General features: G+C 35.3%; 1 long non-coding RNA gene across 2 annotated transcripts in view; it reads right to left on the reverse strand.

The window, feature by feature from the left end:
- LOC136153491 (uncharacterized) overlaps positions 1 to 22,960 on the reverse strand; it is a 301,004-nt gene that overhangs the window by 184,275 nt on the left and 93,769 nt on the right. For both annotated transcript variants that reach the window (XR_010660410.1, XR_010660409.1), the window contains exon 3: positions 101 to 208. This is a non-coding gene — a long non-coding RNA (uncharacterized lncRNA). The remainder of the gene's footprint in view (positions 1 to 100; positions 209 to 22,960) is intronic.

Below are 22,960 nucleotides of genomic sequence, written 5' to 3' on the forward strand. Positions count from 1 at the left end.
ATAGGCAAATATTGAGACCATCCATGAAATAATTCATGCTTTTATACCACTTTTGGCACCCCAAAGTAGTCCTAAAATACACACCAGATTTTATACTCACCTATGCATGCAAGCACTATGATAAATCCAACTTTACAAGTTTGAGGACACCATAGGATTTCCTCCATCAAACCCAGCTAATGCCAATCCCTTCCTCCATGAAGCCATCCTAAAGAAATAAAACTCTAATTTATCACTTTCTTTGGATTCTTATAATAACTATCACTTTCATTGTTCATTTTTGCTTATTACATCCTATATTATGTGGTTACGTTTTAGGAACATGCTCTGTATTTCCAGTAGAAATCTCTAAAAGCAGGTGACAATAGCAAATACTTTGTGTCAGGTATGATTCTAAGCACTATATCCTTAGAATAACCACTTGAAGTAGGAAAGTTTAATGCAGTTAGTTATAGTTCAATCGCTCAGTCATGTCCAATTCTTTGCAGTCCCATGGACTGCAGCACGCCAGGCTTCCCTGTCCATCACCAACTCCCGGAGCTTGCTCAAACTCATGTCCATTGAGTTGATGATGCCATCCAGCCATCTCATCCTCCATCTCCCCCTTCTCTTGCACTCAGCTTTCTTTAATTAAATGAATATTTAATTTGTAAATACTCATTTACAAATTATAGAAGTTATATTGAAATATAGCTATCAAAATATATTTATGTTTTTGTATTACAGTAATATACTTGCTTCATTTTAATACACTGGATAACAAGATTTAGTATCAGCTCTAAAATGATGAAAACTTTGAAATAAGATGAGTTTAATTTAATTTTACTATAGTTATAACAACTTTTATGTGACACAAAATTTTCTGTGCTGTCTATTACTGACATTGGAGAAGGAAACGGCAACCCACTCCAGTACTCTTGTCTGGAAAATTCCATGGACAGAGGAGGCTAGTAGGCTACAGTCCATGGGGTCACAAAGAGTCAGACACGACTGAGTGACTTCACTTTCTTTCTTATTGTTTACAAATATGTATTGCCAATATTGCAGTGATCTGTTGCCTGCTTTCCAAATGAAATGGTAATTTTTAGTTAGATGTTAAGGAAAATAGAGATATCATTGTCTCTAAATCCACATATCATTTGAATTGAATTAACAAAAACCCAGAATATGTGGATTCCAAAATAAGATCTCCTGGCCCCGAAATATTTATTAGACATTGAAGACATAGCCAATAAGGATCTGCTACTTCATATCTTCAAATATTTATGTAGGGAAAATCAAGTTAGAAGATGTACTATACTCTTTATTAGCTTTCAAATATATTTTTGTTGTACTCACATCAACTATTATTGAATATTTGAGTTAAGGTTTAGAGAACTCCATTGCCTGAGTCTGGTTGTGAAGGCATTCAGAGATATCCTAAAGAAAATTGGTTTTACCTTGAGTAATTTTTTTCAAAACTGTCTTCAGTGTTCAGGACATTACAAATGAAAAACAAAGAAAAAATAGCCAGTTTCTCTTTTTAAGCATCATACATTTAACTAAAAAGTTGACATTCTATAATACACATTTAGTTTACCCATAAAGTACAAGTTCAGGCTACAAAAAATGCAGACTTTTTTTTTTAATCTCAATATAGATGTTTTAAATATAATTTAGGCAAGGTACTGTTAGAAAGTTCAGACCTCAAATGCATCAGTGGGACCTTAAGTCAGTCGATGAATTGAAATTGGTTTATTTCTTGTTAATAAGCACCAACAAAATTTTGCACGTTATAAATTGCTTGCAGAAAAGGTTTTATTTTGCTTTGGATTAAAGTAATTCATACATGAGATATCCATACTAATGATATGATTTTCAGCTATATTTAATGAGTATGTTTCTGCTTTTATGCAGTAGTTCTATTAGAGGCAGTTAGCGGCATAGATTTAGCTAAATATTGCAGTTGTTAACATAGTTTCCAGAGTTAAGAGACAATATTTTCTTTGGCAAACATAATAAAACAGAATTCTTATTAATATCTTCAAAAATGTATTTTAAAATGTACTGCAGGTCTGTACTAAAGTTCTGAACCTAAATATCTGAATTTTCACCCTCCATGATAGTAGCTCCCCACAACCTGCTTCCCAGTACATAGGTTTTCTTTTCAATTTTTTCCTATCATTTAGCTTTTTTTTTTTTTATGGCCACACTGCAAGTCATATGAGAACTTAGTTCCCCAATCAGGGATAGAACCTGTGCCCCACGCAACAGAAGCAATCTTAACCACTGGACCTACAGGGCAGTTCTTTAATTTGGCAGTTTCAAAGGGCAACAAAAAAACATAACAGCAAATCAGATCAGGCCTTTCACTTTACCACAGCTCCAATTAATTGTAAAAAATACAACTTTGAAAAGTACAAAGATATAAATAGGTACAACAAGCTTCTACCTAAGGGGCAGTGAATTACAACTTCTTTCTGTGGACTCTATCTACCAGTCCTAACTCTGACCCAATGGGTCTGCCAATATGGTTATGATTTTATTATTAAACATGCATTCATTTGAAAGGTGCCTTTTTCAGGCTTTTTTATGGGTTTCTCCTATGGGAGTTTTGCTCAGGGTAGGAACTTTGGCACAAAGCAGATATCATGAGGTCACTGATAGCATGAATTGAAAGTGACTGTGGGCACAAAGGGGGAAGTTATTAATACCAGAACAATATTTTACTCTCTTCAGAGTTCTGCCAATTTGCTCTTGTGATGCAACAAGTTACTTAGCAATATCTTACAGAATTACTTGTTTCTTGCTGCATTCAAAGAACACACCACATTTGTTTTATCTTCTCGGAAGCAATCAACAAAGCCTTTAATTAGAATCATGACTATTTAGTAACATCAATTTTATCATATGAAACACACCAGATATGTCAAACATTTTGGTTTTGAGCTGTAAATTTTTTTATTTTGGGTGAGGGGCAGGGTCCCACACCACACAGCATGTAGGATCTTAGTTACCTGACCAGGGATTGAAACTGTGCCCTCTGTAGTGGCATGGGTAGACTCTTAAAGGCTGGACCACTAGGGAAGTCTCAAAACCTTTGATGTTTTGATTTATACAATAATACTTTGGTTCAGGTATAGCTAAACATCAATATTTGCTTTTTTCCTTTCAGAAACTAAGAATTGGTATTTTCATGAAAGTGTATGTTACTAAGTAGCTGTGTATATACAGAAAAAATTGTTCTTCAAGTAACCTAGAAAAACCATAATTCACAAAATTTAAATTCTCAAAAGATCAGGAATTTTTCAATTGAAATATTATTTGGAATGATCAAAATATATGTAAATTTGAAGAATAAGGTTGACTGTTTAAAGTTAATTTTTCATTTTTTCTTCATTTAGCTTTCTATCAAGAAACTGTTCAACTGCACCTGTATTATAATTTTGTCCAAAGCAAATATTTATGAAATAATTATTAGATGAATTTAAAGTTCTACAATATTAATACAAAACTTGGATTTGTAAGAGAAAAAAAGATTTAATGGATAAATTACCAGTGAGCCAAAAGCAAAATTGCAGAATATTCCTTAATTATTCCCCTAATATATGTAAAAATAGTAATTTAAGCAAAGGACCGACACCAGTCCTGTACCCTAAGGAGCCGAGCAATAAGCAACCATGAGACTTGATTCTAGACAACAACAATACAGCACCAGCCCCAGAACATCCCTAGCTGACCCCTGGCCCCGCCTACCAGCAGGCCTGCAACATACCCAGGATCCCATGGGTCATGAAGCCAGCCATGCCAGGACCCAACCTCACCCACCAGCAGGTCAGCAACCATTGCTAGATATAGGACCTGGAACCAAACAGGCTGGGAGCAGCTCCACCTACCATTGTGTCCACAGTAATAAGCCCCACTAAAACAGAAGGGCACACACAAGAGGCAAACTAGAGCATATAGTTCTGGTGACCAGAGTGCAACGGTGGGCCTAACAAGACATTTCCTACATAAGGCTACCTCTCTAAGAGAGAAATGTAACCAACCTACCTACTGTGGAGAAACAGACATAGGGTTTTAGGAAAAATGAGGAGGCAGGAATATGTTTCAAATGAATGAATAAGACAAAAACCTCAAAAACAGAATTAAACAAAGTGGATGTAAGCAATCTACCCAATAAAGAATTCAAGGTAATGCTCATAAAGATGCTCAGTGAACTTGGTAGAATATATGAACACAGTGACAATTGTAACACAGAGCTGGGAAAACTAAGAACAACCCACAGTGCTTAAAAATATAATAATTAAAAAATACACTAGATGGAATCAACAGTAGATTCAATGATACAGAGGAATGGATCAGTGAACTAGAAGACAATAGTGAAAATCATCCAAGTTGAATGGAAAAAAGAAAGGAAATTAAATAAAGACATTTTATGAGACCTCTCAAACAACATCAAGTCTAACAAATGTTCACATTATAAGGATCTAATAAAGAGAAGAGAGAGCAGAAGAGGCAAAGAAGTTATTTGAAGAAATGCTAGCTGAAAAGTTCACTAATCTTGGAATGGAAAGAGACATCCACATCCAGGAAGCCCACAGAATGCCAAATAAGATGAACCCCAAGAGTTCCACATCAACATTATAATGGAAATGGAAAAAAAAAATTAAATAATAATCTGAAAAGCATCAAGAAGAAAGCACATAGTTACATGCAAAGAAACTCCCATAGTATTCTTGGTTGAACTCAGAGCAGAAATTCTGCAGGCCAGAAGGGAGTAGCATAATATATTCAAAGTGATGAAAAGGAAAAACCTACAACCAAGAATACTATACTGGCAAGGCTATTGTTCAAATTTGAAAGACAGAGAGAGAGTTTTACAGAAAAGATAAAAGCTAAAAGAGTTCAGAGTTTAAAGCACTAAAAAGGCTTTAAAAGAAATGTTAAAGGTACTTCACTAAGTAGAAAGGGAATAACACCACTAGAAATATGAAAATTATGATGGGAAAATCTCATTGGTAAATGCAAATGTACAGTGTAAACAAAAGATCAACCACTTATAAAACTACTAGGAAGATTAAAAGACAAGGATAATAATCTATATCCACAATAAACAGTAAAACATGATGTCAAAAACATTAAGGACTGGGGGCAGAGTAAAAATGCAGAGGTATCAGAATGAGTTTAAACTTATGAGATCAACTTAAAACAATCATATATATAATTATTTATATATAGAATAGTCATCAAATCACAAGGGAGAAGAAATACAGAAAGGAACAAAAAAATGCATAAACAATCATAAAATAATTAACAAAATGCCAATAAGTACATCCCTATCAATAATTACTTTAAGTGCAAATGGACTAAATGCTCCAATCAAAATAGAGTGGCTGAATGTATTAAAAAAATAAAACCCACATAATATGTTGCCTACAAGAGACTCACTTCAGATTTACAAAGACACACAGACTGAAAGGAGAGGGAAAAAGGTAGTCCATTCAAGTGAAAATAAAGCTGAGATAGAAATACTTGTATCAGACAAAAGAGACTTTAAAACAAAGATTGTAGCAAGAGACAAAGACCATACATAATGATAAAAAGGCAATTTCAAGAAGATACAAATGTAAATACATATGTGCCCAATATAGAAGCTAAATACATAAAGCAGTCTTCCCTGGTGGCACAAATTGTAAAGAATCTGCCTGCAATGCAGGAGACCCGGGTTCAATTCATGGGTTGGGAAAATCCCCTGGAGAAGGAAATGGCAATGCAATCCAGTATTGTTGCCTGGCGAATCCCATGGACAGAGGAGCCTGGCAGGCTACAGTACATTGGGTTGCAAAGAGTTGGACACGACTAAGCAGCTAACACACATAAAGCAAATATTAACAAACATAAAGGGAGAAAGTGATAGTAGCACAATAAAAGTAGAGAACTTTAACAGCTCACTTACTTCAAAGGATAGATTTCTTAACAGAAAATTAATAAGAAAATATTTGCCTTAAAAGACTCATTAGACATTAGACCAGATGGATTTAAAATTTATATTTGTGTGTGTGTGTGTGTGTGTGTGTGTGTGTGTAGTATTAGTCGCTCAGTTGTGTCCAACTTTTTGTGACCCCATGGACTGTAGCCCACCGGGCTCCTCTGTCCATGGGATTCTCTAGACAAAAATACTACAGAGGGTTGCCATTTCCTCCTCCAGCGGACCTTCCCAAATGTACTTAAAGGAGACTTCACTGATGTGCATTAGAGGATACCCCAGGTTAACCTGTTATGAAAACTGTCTCTTGAGTCTTTAAAGTCTATGCCAACTCTATATATAGACATATATATGAAATATTTCATCCCAACATAGCAGAATATACATTCTTTTCATATGCACATGGAATATTCTCCAGGATAGATTACACGCTAGCTCACAAATCATGTTTCAATAAATTTCAGATGAATAAAACCACATAAAGCATCTTTTCTGAGAATGGTATGAGACTAGAAATCAACTATAAGAAAAAAGGCAAAACAATACAGATTTGGGAATGCTAAACAATATGTTTAAAACTCAGCATTTAAAAAATAAAGATCGTGGCATCCGGTCCCATCAACTCATGGCAAATAGATGGAGAAACAATGGAAACAATGACAGGCTTAATTTTCTTGGGCCCCAAAATCACTGCAGATGGTGACTGAGCCATGAAATTAAAAGATGCTTGCTCCTTGGAAGAAAAGTTATGACCAACCTAGACAGCATATTGAAAAGCAGAGACATTGCTTTGCCAACAAAGGTCCATATAGTCTAAGCTATGGTTTTTCTAGTAGTCACGTATGGATGTGAGAGTTGGACCATAAAGAAGGCTGAGCACCAAACAATTGTTGCTTTTGAACTGTGGTGCTGGAGAAGACTCTTGAGAGTCTCCGTGGACTGCAAGCAGATCAAACCAGTCCATCCTACAGGAAATCAATCCTTAATATTCATTGGAAGGACTGATGCTGAAGCTGAAACTCCCAATACTTTGGCCACCTGATGCAAAGAACTGATTCACTGGAAAAGACCCTGATGCTCGGAAAGATTGAAGGCAGGAGGAGAAGGGGACGACAGAGGATGGGATGCTTGGATGGCATCACTGACTTGATGGACATGGGTTTGGTTGGACTCCAGGAGTTGGTGGTGGACAGGGAAGCCGGTGCAGTCCATGAGGTTGCAAAAAGTCAGACATGACTGAGCAACTGATCTGAACTGAAACAACATGCTACTAAACAGTGATTAGATCACTGAAGAAGTCAAAATATGAAAAATATATATATACCTGAAGATAAATGAAAATGGAAACACAGTGATTTAGAATATATGAGACACCAGCAACAGCATTTCTAAGGAGGAAGGTTATAGTGATGGAAGTCTATCTCAGGAAACAAGGAAAAAAGTCTCAAATAAACAGCCTAACTTTACACCTAAAGAAACTAGAAAGATAAGAACAAAGAAAACCAAACTGAGTAGGATAAAAGTCATTAACTTCAGAGCAGAATAAAATGAAATAGAGCCTTAAAATCAATATAAAAGACCTGGTTCTTTGAAAAAATAAACAAAGTAAATAAACCTTCAGGTAAACTCATCAAGGCAAAAAAGAGAGGGCTCAAATAAATAATATCAGAAATGAAAGAAGTTATTACAACTAACACCTGAGCAATACAAAGCATCATAAGAGATCACCATGAACAATTATACACCAATTAAGAGCACAACCTAGAAGAAATGGTTAAGTTCATTGAAACAATGTCCCAAGAGGGAATCAGGAAAAAATAGAAAATACAAACAGAACAGTTGAGTTCAGTCACTCAGTCATGTCCAACTCTTCATGACCCCATGGACCACAGCATGTCAGGCCTCCCTATCCATGACCAATTCTCAGAGTTTACTTAAACTCATCTCTACTGAATCGGTGACGCCATCCAACCATCTCATCCTCTGTTGTCCCCTTCTCCTCCTGCCTTCAATCTTTCCCACCGTCAGGGTCTTTTCAAATGAATCAGCTCTTCGCATCAGGTGGCCAAAGCGTTGGAGTTTCAGCTTCAGCATCAGTCCTCCCAATGAATATTAAGGATTGATTTCCTGTAGGATGGACTGGTTTGATCTGCTTGTAGTCCACGAGACTCTCAAGAGTCTTCTCCAACACCACAGTTCAAAAGCATCATTTCTTTGGCACTCAGCTTTCTTTATAGTCCAACTCTCTCATCCATACATGACTACTGGAAAAACCATAGCTTAGACTATATGGACCTCTGTTGGCAAAGTAATGTCTCTGCTTTTCAATATGCTGTCTAGGTTGGCCATAACTTTCCTTCCAAGGAGTAAGTGCCTTTTAATTTTATGGCTGCAATCACCATCTGCAGTGATTTTGGAGCTCAAAAAAAACAAAGTCTGCCACTCTTTCTGCTGTTTCCCCATCTATTTGCCATGAAGTGATGGGACTGGATGCTATGATCTTCGTTTTCTCAATGTTGAGCTTTAAGTCAACTTTTTCACTCTTCTCTTTCACTTTCATCAAGAGGCTCTTTAGTTCTTCTTCACTTTCTGCCATAAGGGTGGTGTCATCTGCATATCTGAGGTTTGAACAGATCAATTACTAGTGATAATGTACATAATGATAATAAAATACCTCCTCACAATTGTCAGAATAGCTATCATCAAGAGTAACATGTAAGTGTTGGCAAGGTTGTGGAAAATGGGAAACTCTTATGCACTGTAGGTGGGATTGCAAATTGTTATACCCACTATGTAAAACAGTATGGAGATTCCTCAAAAAATGAAGAATATAACTACCATATTCATTTCTGGGTATTTATCCAAAGAATTAAAAAACTAGTTTTAGAAGATATATGTACTTCATTGTTTATTACAGCATTATTTATTATCTTCAGTAGTCAAGGAATGCAAGGAACATATCAATTGATAGGTGAAAGGATAAGGAAGGTGTGGTGGGTGTGTGTTTATATTTGTAAATATACATGTATATTGTGATGTTATTCATTAAAAAAATGAAATATTTCCATCTGTGACAAGATAAATATTTCTAGAAGGTATTACATTATGTAAAATAAGTCAGAGAAAGACAAATAATATGTGAAGTTGCTTACATATAGCATCTATAAAAGAAAAAACAAAACAAAGGGAACAGACTCATAAATACAGAGAAAAAAAGTGATTGGCTGCCAGAGGGGAGGAGTTAGGGGCTGATGAAATGAATTAAGGTGATTAAGTTTTAAATCTCCAGTTATATAATGAGCAAATCTTGTGGTGTGATACACAGCATAAGCAATACGGTAATAATATCTTAATTATCTTGTATGGAGACAGAAACTAGACTGGTTACTAGACTTACTGTGGTGATCATTTCATATTTTTTCAAATGTTAAATCATTACGTACTATACTTGCAACTAGTATAATATTGTACATCAACTTGGCGTGCTGAAGTCCATGGGATCACAAAGAGTCGGACACGACTGAGTGACTGAACTGAACTGAAACGTCAACTATATTTCGTTTTGGGCTTCCTAGGTGGCACTGGTGGTAAAGAATCTGTCTGCTAATGCAGGAGACACTGGTTTGATCCCTGGGTCAGGAAGATCCCCTGGAGGAGGAAATGGCACTCTAGCATTCTTGCCTGGGAAATCCAAGAACAGAGGAGCCTGTTGTGCTACAGTCCATGGGGTCGCAAAGAGTCGGACACAACTAAGAAAGAGCACAGCACAGCACATACTTCATATAAAAAAATTGCATAGCCAGAAAACTCTGTTCAGAATTAATACGAAAGTTAAAATGACATTTTGTTGAAACATGGGACAGGAATAGTTTACATTCCTATTAGTTTTATTAGTGTACAAAAAAAAAAACCTAGTAGAGCAAAATCAGGATTTCATATACTTTAGGATTAAAAATGTAGGAATAATTTTATCTATTTATTGGAAATTAGTAAATGAGCACTTTGCAAAAATTATAGAATTCCTAGAATATTAACCAAATAAGAAGAGGTTCTGAATTATTTTTCTTCATCAATTTTAATGTAAATATTGATTCCAAAACCTAGAGTTGCAAAAATAATAATAAATATTTTATCTCACTAACTTATTCTACATTTTTCCAATTGAACATCTACTAGAGGAAATGGCTTTGACAGATTTTACTCTTCATGACAATATCTGATATTACTATTATCTTGTCTTTTTAGTTGGTGATAATAGCTGTCCACATGTAGCATACTTTACACATGGCTCTTCTTATATTGTTTTCATACTTAATCCTCACAATAGCATTATAAAATAGATTCAAACAAGTTCAATTTTGCCCAAAAGAGAAGCCAAAACTATGATCCAGGCTTGAGTCCAAGGTTTCCACTCATACCTACTATGTTACACACTTTATCTTATAATTGAAAGTCACTCAGTTCTGTCCAACTCTTTGCAACCCCACAGACTGTAGCCTGCCAGGCTCCTCTGTTCATGGAATTCTCCAGGCAAGAATACTTGGGTAGCCTATCCCTTCTCCAAGGGACCTTACTAACCCAGGAATTCAACTGGGATCTCCCACATTGCAGGCAGATTATTTACTGTTTCAGCCACCAGGGAAGCCCAAGAATACTGGAGTGGGTAGCCTATCCCTTCTCCAGGGGATCTTCCCAACCCCAGAGTTGAACTGGGTTCTCCTGCATTGCAGGTGTATTTGTTACCAGCTGAGCTACCAGGGAAGCCCATCTTATAATTATCTCTGGAAAATTCAGTATTCTGCAATGACATTAAAAAGAGAAAAAGCTGGAATTTCCAGGAAGCTTAAGAGAGTGTATAGTTACCAACTTCCCAAATTATAAACTATATGAAATAATTTCAGAGCTATGAATATTTTATAGCAAAATTATACCTCAGCATTACTTCAAGACTGAGAACACTAAAACTGCAAAATGGCTTTGAGCAAAAAGAGGGAAAATCAATAATACTCAGCCCACAGTCAGAGGACTTTGTGAGGAGCAAATGCAGACTAGAAAGACTGTAACTTTCTAGTACTGAGGGTAGCAAAGAGGCCTAAGGGTGACTTGCAATGTGTACTAAAAGTTTAATACAACCCTAAATTTAAATACAGTGGGAAAGTATACATGCAGATCAGAGTTTGAACTATAATTAATAAGTTCCTAAATAAACTTGATTTAAAGGGCCAGAGGCAATTTAGAGCTAGGTGAAATTTAAAGGGTTTTACAATCCCTTGGAATATAGGCTAAAAGGAAGGAAGTATGGCAACAGGATGATGAAGGGAAAAACAAGAATAAAGGGAAATTTTAATGTCAGTGTCGTGAAAAATATAAGATAAACTTAAAATCAAAGATTCATGGCATTAACAACCCCTCACAATCAAAGTAAACAAAGAAAAGTAGCAGGATGCATGAGACGGGTGCTCAGGGCTGGTGCACTGGGAAGACCCAGAGGGATGGGATGGAGAGGGAGGCGGGAGGGGGGATCGGGATGGGGAACACATGTAAATCCATGGCTGATTCATGTCAATGTATGGCAAAAACCACTACAATATTGTAATTAGCCTCCAATGAATAAAAATATATGGAAAAAAAAAACCTGGACTTTGTTAGACTGACACTAAAGGGCAACATTAAACTAGACATCATGTAAATTACCTCAATTCCATAAAAAATTAATAAGAGAACAGTAACATCAATAGATATTTACAAAATCAGGATGAAACTTCACTCATTAACTGAGTCAACCTTGAAAAACATACCAGAAGCAAAATAAAACAATAAGTCTACACTGCCAAAGATTAAATACACTAAAATCACTTTGGAAGAAAATTTGCCAATTACTTACAAAGATAAACATCATTTTATACAATCCAACAATGATGATCCTAGGTTTCAAGTCATTTGAAAACTTAGGTTCACAGAAAAACCTACACACAAATTTTCCTAGCAGCTTTATTTAAAATCTCTAAAGATCAGAAGCAGCCAAGATATCCTTCAATACATGAATGAACAAGCTGTGCTGTATCTGTATAATGGAGTACTATTCAGCAATAAAAATAAATGAGCTATGAAGCTACACAAACACATGGATGAATCTTAAGTCCACATTACTAAGTTAAAAAAAAAAGTATTTAAAAGGCTACATATTGCATTACTCTATTTATATGACATTCTAGAGATAGTACACAGATCAGTGATTTTCATGGGTTCAGTGTGGGGAGGTCTGAATAGAGGAATCACAGATGATTTTTTTTTAATGGGCAGATAAACTTTAATTGTTGATGCATGATATCATGCACTTTTTGAAACTCATAATGCCTTATAGAAAAAATATTAAACTTTGATGTATAAATTTGAAAAATCTTTTAAGAGGTTGGAAATCCCAAGATGGAACAAACAGACTGTGAGAAAAGAATCTAACTTTATCATAAATGTATGGAACAACTTCACTGAAGGGGGTGGAGGGAAAGTGCTACTCTAAGTAACTTAGTAAATGAGCAGAGTCAGTAAAACTAAAGACAGGAAAAAAATGTATATAAGCATTGTAATCTAGTTAATAAAATTGTTTCATATGAGGGGAACAGGTTAACAATTCTGAAACTGCTCTCCTTATATACAGGAACTGAACAATTGAGAAAATAGTAGATGGTTAAATCAGATTCCTCTCTGTTGGTTATGGACCAGGAAGGGGCAAAGGCTAGACATACTCATGTGATAGTGGGATGAAGTTGATGATACCCTATGAACTCATGCTTAACTTTAACATAGTTCCATTCCAGACATTTACATATAGAAAGCATCTATAGGTATATGTATATGCATGGGTTGGTATAAAAACATGTATTTCCTCGCTCTGTCTGCTAACTGGACTAGAAGCAATGATAGCTTGCTTGGACTCATAGTAATGAGCAAACCTAGTATACAATAAAAGCATTCTCCAATAAAAGGAAACAGGGCTCTTTGAAAAATATTTAATCATAGGGCTGGGATAGGACGTATGCAATAATGTAACTGCTTTCTCACTCTCACCCACTCTCTTTTGTTTAATTTGCTCTCTTTCACACACATGGGCTTCCATGGTGGCTCAGTAGGTAAATTCACCTGCAATGCAGAAGACCTGAGATCAATCGCTGGGTTGGGAAGATCTGCTGGAGGAGGGCATGGCAACCCATTCCAGTATCCTTGCCTGGAGAATCGCCACGGACAGAGGAGTCCATGGGGTCACAGAGAGTTGGACACAACTGATCAGCTTTCACTTCATACACACACACTGATGGTGTATGCCAAAGGGACACAAGAACCAACTAAAAATATATAATAGTGGCCAAATCTGGAATAACTTGAGTAAAATTAATAAAACATCATTGGACTTGTAACTCAAACTATAAAAATTCATGACTCCATACTAAAATAAAGAAGAAAAGAGACAAATATCCTGTGCAGAGGAATTCCAAGTAATTTATGTGGTTATTTCACCCTCATGGAGATGGATCATAATCTGTCTCTCCTAAGTGTAGAGTGCATGCAGTGACTTCTTTCCAAAAAGGAGAATGAAGATTAACACTCCATTGGAAAACATGACAAAAAAATAATTCAGCTAGGTGGCTGAGATTAACATCAGAGACATAAGTCATGTTGTAGTATGTACTATTGATATGATCTGATGAAAATGGGAATTTTACCTTTATAGCCTTTCTCCCCCAAACCCCATAATTCCAGTACCATCATAAGAAAAACATCATTCACATCCTAATTATTGGATCAGCTACAAAATTCCTGACCAGTACTTCTCAAAACATTCAAGATAACAAAAAAGGAAGGAAACTTTGACCAACTATCACAATCAAGAAGAGCTTAAGGAGACATGAAAACGAAATGTACTGTGGTATCCTGGACGTGATCCTGGAAGACAGAAAGGGCATTTACTAAAAACTAAGGAGATATAAATAAAAGTAAGGGCTTCTTTTTAATAATTAATCAATATTGCCTCATTAATTGTGCTAGAAACATCACACTACTGAAAGACGTAATTACAGAGGAACCTGGATATGGAGTCTATAGGAACTCTATACTATTTTCATAATTTGGCTGCAAACCTAAAACTCCTATAAAATATAAGTATATTTAAAGTAGAGAAAAAGTAGTATATTTAAAGGGGAACACCTAGTATTTAATAATTTTAGAGTAAAAACATGACAGATACTCTTAACCAAATGACTGAGGTTAACATCACCTCACCAGTGCTAAATCACATTGATATCATGTATTCCCTAATACAATGGGATGAAGAGGTGGTGTCCCTTCTAAAACTTCACAATTCTCATCTAATTGTGAGGAAAATATTTTCCTTTAAGTAAGAAAAAAATGTATGTAATAAAATACACATGTATCTATACATTTGTAAATAAATAAATAAATACAGAAAGAATTTTTAAAAGACATTAAAGAGATGCATTATGTGCTGGGGTTGAGTTGTTGTTTAGTTGATAAGTAATGTCTGACTCTTTGTGATCCCCTGGACTATAGCTCACCACTCTCCTCTATCCATGGGATTCTTTAGGCAAGAATACTGGAGTGGGTTGCCATTTCCTTCTCCAGGTGATTTTCCCAACCCAGGGATTGAACCCAGGTCTCCTCCATTGGCAGGTGGACTCTTTACCACTGAGACACCTGGGAAACCCACTGGGCTTGAAAGGGTAAAAGATAGAAATAAGAGGAGGAAGGCAACAGTGTAGAAAGCAGTCAGAGGGTATGATGCTCCTCTGAATGTAGCTGTTTTATATCATTCAATCTTAAAGTTTCACATAACCTTCTAATACTAAAAAATAGTTAAAAACCAACTAGAATGGAAGACAAAAACAAAATGGAATATTGTTGTTGTTGTTCAGTTGCTAAGTTGTGTCGCACTCTTTGTGACCCCATGGACTGCAGCACGCCAGGGTCCTCTGTCCTTTAGTTTAAAAAAAAGAATCTATCTCTATTAAAAATAAGTAGGTGGGAAGACCCAGAGGGATCGGGTAGAGAGGGAGGTGGGAGGGGTGATCGGGATGGGGAATACATGTAAATCCATGGCTGATTCATGTCAATGTATGACAAAAACCACTACAATATTGTAAAGTAATTAGCCTCCAACTAATAAAAATAAATGGAAGAAAAAGAATAAATGAAAAAATAAATAAATAAAAATAAATAAGTTAATAACACTGAAATGGATGAGGAGGAAGAGAACTAATCTAAGTAACTCTGGAAAACAGTATCTTGGCCAGATGCTGTGAGGATAAAAATAAGAGAATGTGCATGAATTCTGAAATCTAGTTAGTAAGTATGTTTCTCATACGGCTATGGGTTAACGATTAAGAAATCACATTGTGTTAATGCAAGAAAATAAAATTTTCCTCTTAAAAATGTTAATTCTAGCATTGGAGAAAGAAAAGCTATATTGATCCTTGAATATCTTATAGTGTCAAAAAATTAAAAAGTGCGGCAAAAAATGAGGTATTGTCAAAAGGACCCACAGAAATCCTAAAGACCAAAACTGAAACCAACTGAGCAAGAAAATGAATAAAGGCAGGGCTAAATTATAACCAGTAGAATAAACTCCTTGTGAATTGATACTAATATAACTAAGTGGACTAGAAGGATAATTCATTCTTACAGAAAAGTATCAATTAAAAAATACAGAAGGAAAAAAGTAGTAATTTTTGCAGAAATGGACGTGAAAATCTGTGGGAAAAAGTTGAAGAAAAACAGGATGCTTTGGTAGTCTCAATGTATCTCTTCCAGACTTTTGTTAATTATTGATACAAAAGGGGAAATCCTAACTTTACACTAGCGAAACCCATCAAGAACTAACTTAACCAAACAATCAAGTTAAACATCAATAGTAATGAGACTATTTACACAATGAACCATTTAATATGATGTGCTGAGAAAGTCAACATCATTTCAGAAACATGCTTGAAAAAAGACATAATCTAATCATGAGAAAACATCAGAACAACCAAGCATAAGAAATATTCTCTAAAATAACTGACCCAGTAGTCCTCAGAAGTGTTAAGGTCATGGAAAAAAAATGAAAGATTGATAAACTGTCACAGGTTAAAGGAAACAAAGCAGAAACAGAAAATAAATGCAATGTGGGATCCTGGGATGGATTACAGAACAGAAAAATACTTTAGTGGAAAAATTCAGGAAAACTGAAGAAATAGAGATAGCAATAATAGTAACTAGAGATTATAATGTACCCTTCCCTCATGGCTTAGCTGGTAAAGAATCCACCTGCAATGTGGGAGACCTGGGCTCCATCCCTGGGTTGGGAAGATCCCCTGGAGAAAGGAAAGACTACAAGTTTATTGATCAATGCAGAAGCACTTAATAAATTCTAATATCAATTTATGATAATAACTTCTAGCAAACTTCAAATGGATGAATTTGTCCCTTACTTGGTAAGCATTAACAAAATCCTATACCTTGAACACTGGTATATAATTGACAAATAACATTATTTTAGTTTCAAGTGTACAACATAATGATTTGATATATGTATACATTGTGAAATGATCAACACAATGGTGATATGATATCTTACTGTGGTTTTGAACAAATTTTTATTTGATGGAAATGGTTTAATTTATCTTAAGATTGGGAAAAGAATCCATATCATCAGCACCAGTATTTAATATAGGAGTGGAGGTTCTAGCCAAAATAATAAAAAGAAAGGTATGAAATATTTAAAGTTAGAAAGATTGTAGGCAGAGAGCAAAAATAATTCTGAAATGACCTATGCCCTATTTAACCCTCTCCTTTTGAGTGTGGGCAGAACCTGTGAATCTAATAAACATCACTACACCAATTAAGTTACGCTGTATGACAAAGTTGAAGGGATTCTGATATGTTATTAAGGTCAATCAGTTGACTCAGCATTAATCAAAAGGAGATGATCTGAGTGGTCCTGATCAAATCAAGTAATCCCTTCAACAAAACGTCTAGAGGCCAGAGACTCTCCTGCTACTTTTAAAGAATCAAGTTTCCATGAACTCTAGAGAACAATAAGAAAATGAATTTTGCCAAGCTCCACATGAGCTAGGAGGACTACACTAAGCCTCAGATGACACTGCTACCACAGTCAACATCTTGATTTCAGTCTTGTGAAACTTGAAGCAGCAAAACCAGTTAGACCGTGCCAGAACATTTAATGCACAAATCTGAGATAATAAATGTTTTCTTGAGCTACTAAATTTGTAGAAACTTGTTATGCAGTAAGATAAAAACCAATACAGGAGGGAAGAGATTAAACTGTCATTACTTACAGATGCTACAATCATTTAAGCAGAATCACCAATAGAATCAATATACAAGCTACTAGAAATAAGATCAGTTTGACAAAGCACAACTTATAAAGATTAATAGCATTTATTACTTACCAGTGCTAATGAATTAATAAATATAATTAAATGTAAGATATAGTTCATATTAGCAGTAACAATTTATAAAATATCTAGGAATTAGGCTATACTAGGTCTGAAATAATCTAAAAAAATGAAGAGCATACCATGCTCCTGGATGAAATGACTCAATATTAAAAATATTATTTTTTTGCTAAATTAATCTATAAAGTATAATCCCAACAAAAATCATAGTTGTGTTTTAATAACAATAAGAATTACTAAAAATTTATATAGAAAAATAGATTTATAAAAAAATAAAGAAAAATAGATTTATAAGTAGGCAAATCAATTTAGAAATGACAAATTAAAGAATTCTTGCCTTCTGATATATTAAATAGAATGCAGAATCATTGTAATAAACAGAGTAGTACTGGTATAAGAACACATACTAAACCAATACTACAATGGAACAAAATTAAGGAAATCACAGATAATTCACACATGCATAAGAAAATGAATATGACATAATGTGACAAAATTAATACCACAATCAAAAGGGGGGAAAATGAATAGTTTAGGAGATTATGTAAGGAATATTAAGCCATATCTATTAATAGTCTTAAAAAGATAGACTATAGGTTCACTGAAGATGAAAAATGTAAATTAACTCATAGTAAATGTAAGAAAATATTTTTGTTCTCTAGGCCTGGGGAAGGCCTTTTTTACAATACAATTCAGAAGCATGTACAATAGAGCTAAATTTATGAAACTGATCATTTGATTCCTGTTCAATGAAGGAAACTATGAACAAAGTTATATTTAACTGTAAGATAGCAGATAACTTTATATTTAACTGTAAGATAGCAGAACAGGAGAATTTATTTGCAATATTAAAAAGTACCAAGGGATTCACATCTAGAATATATGCAACAATAAATAGACAGGAATATAAGTACATAAAAATGCAAAGGCTATGAACATTGAGAGGATGAATTCCAAAAAGGCTAACAAGAATACTATGTAATGTTCAATGTTATTAATAATCAAAGAAATGCCAATTAGGATACTGGCATATCACTTAATAACTATTAGACTAAAAAAATGTAGTAGGCCAAATATATGCACATATTGGCAGAGATGTAGGAACACTGAAATTCTAAATTACTGCTAGTGGGAGAGTACACTGGTGGAGACATTTTAAAAAACAATCTAGCACAACTTAATCATACATGTAATATGTATATAAACATATATGCATATACATATACACCCTGTGACTCAGAAATTAGATTTCTGGATATATAACATAAAGAAATTCTCACATAGGTTCATAAAAAGACTTGTACTAGTATATCCTTTGTCCTGTTACCGGTGGTGTTAGGGAGCTTGATGCAACTGAATGTTCACTATTTAATGAGTCAACAAAGTGATGAATGCCCACCATAAAATGTGATACCTAACTTAGAAGTAATAAATTAAAAGTACACATAAAAGTACGGGATGAGGAATACGTGTAACTCTACAGCTGATTCATGTCAATGTATGACAAAACCCACTGAAATGTTGTGAAGTAATTAGCCTCCAACTAATAAAAAAAAACATAAAGAAAAAAAAAAGAAAAAAGAAAAAAAAAAGAACATCAAAGAATATTCACATATAGTAGTAGTGAAGGATCAGCTTTCGTTTTTCCATGCTCCCAGTGCCAGGGGTCCAGGTTCGATCACTGGTCGGGGAACTAGATCCCTCGTGCTACAACTAACACCCAGAACAACTAAGTAAATAAATAAAATATTTTTTTAAAAAATAAAAATAAATAAATAAAAGTACACATAGATATTCGGCTTCCCTGGTGGCTCAAATGGTAAAGAATCCTCCTGCAATGCAGGAGACCAAGGTTCAATCCCAGGGTTGGGAAGATCCCCTGGAGGAGGGCATGGAAACCCACTCCAGTATTCTTGCCTGGGAAATCCCACGGACACTGGAACCTGTCGGGCTACAGTCCACGAGGTCACAGAGTTGGACACAACCGCTTGCCTAAGCACAGCACATAGCAGAGTGCCACCTGGGAAGCCCCACCTACCCCATTCCCTATCTAAAGACAGGGTTTTATAGCAGCAGATCCTTGACAAAACGCTAACTTTCAATTTGTTTCTATGGGTTAAATTGTCATAAATGATGTATTCCAAAGACTCTATTTCATTACTGAGTGTATATTCCTAAAAAACATTATCACTTATGCTCTTAAGTTGTGATAGATTGTTTTTAATGGCAGAGAATTGGAGGAATCAGAGTTCATCATTGCTAGAGTAAAATTATGGTAGAGATATTCCCTGGAGTACTGTGCATCATTTAGAACAACAGGTCAGACACATAAACATAATCCCAGGTAGCAAATATAAGAAGATGATATATAATGAAGCACCATTTACTTAAACATTAAATGTATACATTTAAAATACACATTTTGTAATAATGCAAACGATCTCGGGTGGCCTTGGTCTGCAACAACTTGGAGCTGGGCTTGGGGTCCCATCCAGAGATTGAAGCTGTATCGTGAAGGTGAGAACACCAAATTCTAACCACTAGACCAGTGGTCAGTGAAAAGGGCCCTGGCCCTTCAGCTTTGCAGAAAAGAATTTCCACAAAGACAGAAAGTAGTGAAACAAATAAAGCATTTATTAAGAGGAAAAAGCATACAGTACATGTGGACAGACACACAGGAAGACTCAGAGGGAGAGTCCCTGAGTTGTGCTTTCTGGGCAGTTTAAATCACTTATATAGGCATTTCTTCCAGTTTTCCTTTAGCCAATCATTTTGATTTGCCTGTTTCATAGTCCATATTTGGTAGATCTCTGGATCTTCCCACATGTGTGCACACATCTAGTAGCCTAGATGGATTCCACCGAAGGTATCTGGGTAGGGTGGTATTAGTTAGCACCACTCCCCTTTGACTGTCAAGGAGCTTTTCTGGGCATGTGTGGTTAGGGAGGTCTCTTGACATTGGGAATGAGAGATATTTGATCTGGGCAGGGCCCAGCCTCCTCCCTTAATTGTTCTATTCTTGGAATTTCAGTCCATAGGGAATGAATCTCTAATTGCTTTACCTTGGGGGGCCCATCTATCTCTCACCTCACAAGCAAGAATATACATTAAATAATAGGAATGGCTGACTATAGACTCATTAAATTCTCAAACTCCCTGAGCTACTTTTCTACACAAGGGAAGTGGAAACAATCATTGTAATGTAATGTTTTTCATAAAACTCAAAAAAAAGAAGAAATAATTTATGGCTTTTGAAATTAATTTCCTAACTCTCACCTGATTTTTTTTTTTAGATTTAGCCCAAGATAATTGGAATACTTGGCTAAGACATACCTAATTTATTACCATGTGTACTGTTCTGTTACAAACACATTCCAGAGGAATAACTATATTCTTCACCACCAAGTGATATTTATACAACAGTTCTCTTCTAGGCACTAGATAAAAGAAAAAAGTTATATACTTAGGCATTTAGGCTGAGGCAAGAACCCAAGCAAATGAAGCGATCAATAAATAATATGTACAGGTTTTTGTTATTCCTGCTCTTTGTCCTGGGGCAGCTGTGAGTAATTCACTACATTTTGGTACTTGTGAAGGGAAAATATCGCTTCTGCTGACCTTTGAAGGTGGTAATTGACTTAGCCCAGCAGCCAGGTAGTAATACAGGAAATAATGATACAGTCAGAGAATGTTGGCCTGCAACCAATATCAAATGCTGTCCATCAGCAACCAGGCTTTCCACAATATCAATTTCATGAAAGTACAGTCACACTTAAATCAATCACTCAAGTAAATATTGAAGGCAAGCATTGCATGAGGCAACAAAGTTTGAATAGGCTCGTTTGTTGTTATGAAAGTGTATATCATCAAAGTGTCTGGTTTTTGGCTTGCAGAAGAAAGAGCACTACATCCAGAACACTAGAACTCTCATCAAAACCGTCCAAAACTGCTGAGACAAAAAGCTATAGACTGAAAAAAGGTAAACACCCCAATTTAGTTATTTTGCTTCAAAACTTCAAAAGCTAAACAATAGTATTGTAGAATATAAGTAATTCTAACAGCAGTGTTGAAATGGAGTGGATAGAATTGTGATTGGAGGTTGTAGAGCCTGTCATCATCATGAAATTAGCAATCCTTCTTATCAAAAGGGGAGATTCTAAGATTAGTCTGACAAAAGTGATAGATGAAAAGCTAACCTCTAGTTTGAATACATAATAACTGTATAAGAACAAGAAGTTGGCAGAATGTCAAGCTAAGCATTGTGTTCAAGCAAAATTAATTTTCATAAACAACAAAATGTGGGTAGAAAGTGCAACTAAACTGAATCAAAGTGTAAAAATTCTATGCTATTCTATAATTCATGCATGTGTCATGGAGTATCATTCTCCAATTCACTATTATATGATAGCACAAATTATAGAGCATTGAATAACAACAAAACAGTGTGTGGAAAGCTAAAGAAACAGCATGATACTAGGCTCCCCAAGAGGATACCAGGCTTTGATCTCTTTGATCCCTGAGCACAGAGAGGATCCAGGACAGTTTCATAGTCACTTGACATGACCTATCTCAGTTTATACAATGGATAAGTAAAAAATAATTCAGAGGAGAAAGAAATATTGGTCAGATAAAATTAAAATATAAATAACATAATGAGAAGATTATATTAAATAATATCTGAGCCTCATCTTTTAGCACTCACTTGTCTACAATACTGATCCCTGGGTGTCAACTCTGTCTGAATTCTTTGCTTTATCAGATCTTATGATATAAGCTTCCAGTTGAAACATTTAGTACATTTTCCTCACCTGAGAGGGGTGACATGAAGACAGAAAACCAAAGAATTCTGATGAGTGTGATCACATTTTATAGGTAAGTGAATCTAAGTCTAAACCATTAGCAGAAAATTCCTAAAGAGACCTACATATTAATTCTCTAACATCTATCTGTTTCAACAGACAGTCAAACACTTTGACACCCAATTTTATAATATACATTGATTTCTTCTCAAAGAGTAATTACTAGCATTCTAATTCCACAGGTTATTTTGAGAATGTTTAATCAATAAAAATGTCACCAGTGATCCAGAAATAACAGATGCATGCTGAGAAAGAATGTTGTTTTGCCTTATTCCTCCTGATATTTACCCACATAGATTATGTAATTCATCCAAGACTAAAAAATTGACTCTGATAAAGGCTCGGACATATTCTCCTGAAAGTTTAAAAGTAGAAGCTAAGCCGGTCAGGAAGCCCTGCAGTTTTTCAATCTTGATTGATGACGTTCTTACCAGGGATAGCTTGCTGCTCAGAAGCAGCTCTCATACAAAGAGTAGCCACGAATTGCATCCTCTGGCAGCCAGCTCCCATACTGTGAAATGTCTCAGACATGAGATAATGATCATGCTTCTTTTCTGTCCAATCACATTTTTCTAATGGAAATACAATAAAATATGAAGAGTATTCTGCTGAATCAAATTTGCAATTTGCAAAGGTCCATTTTCTCTTCACATTGGAAATATCCT

The sequence above is a fragment of the Muntiacus reevesi genome, chromosome X (assembly GCF_963930625.1).
Source record: "Muntiacus reevesi chromosome X, mMunRee1.1, whole genome shotgun sequence".
Taxonomy (NCBI): Eukaryota; Metazoa; Chordata; class Mammalia; order Artiodactyla; family Cervidae; genus Muntiacus; species Muntiacus reevesi.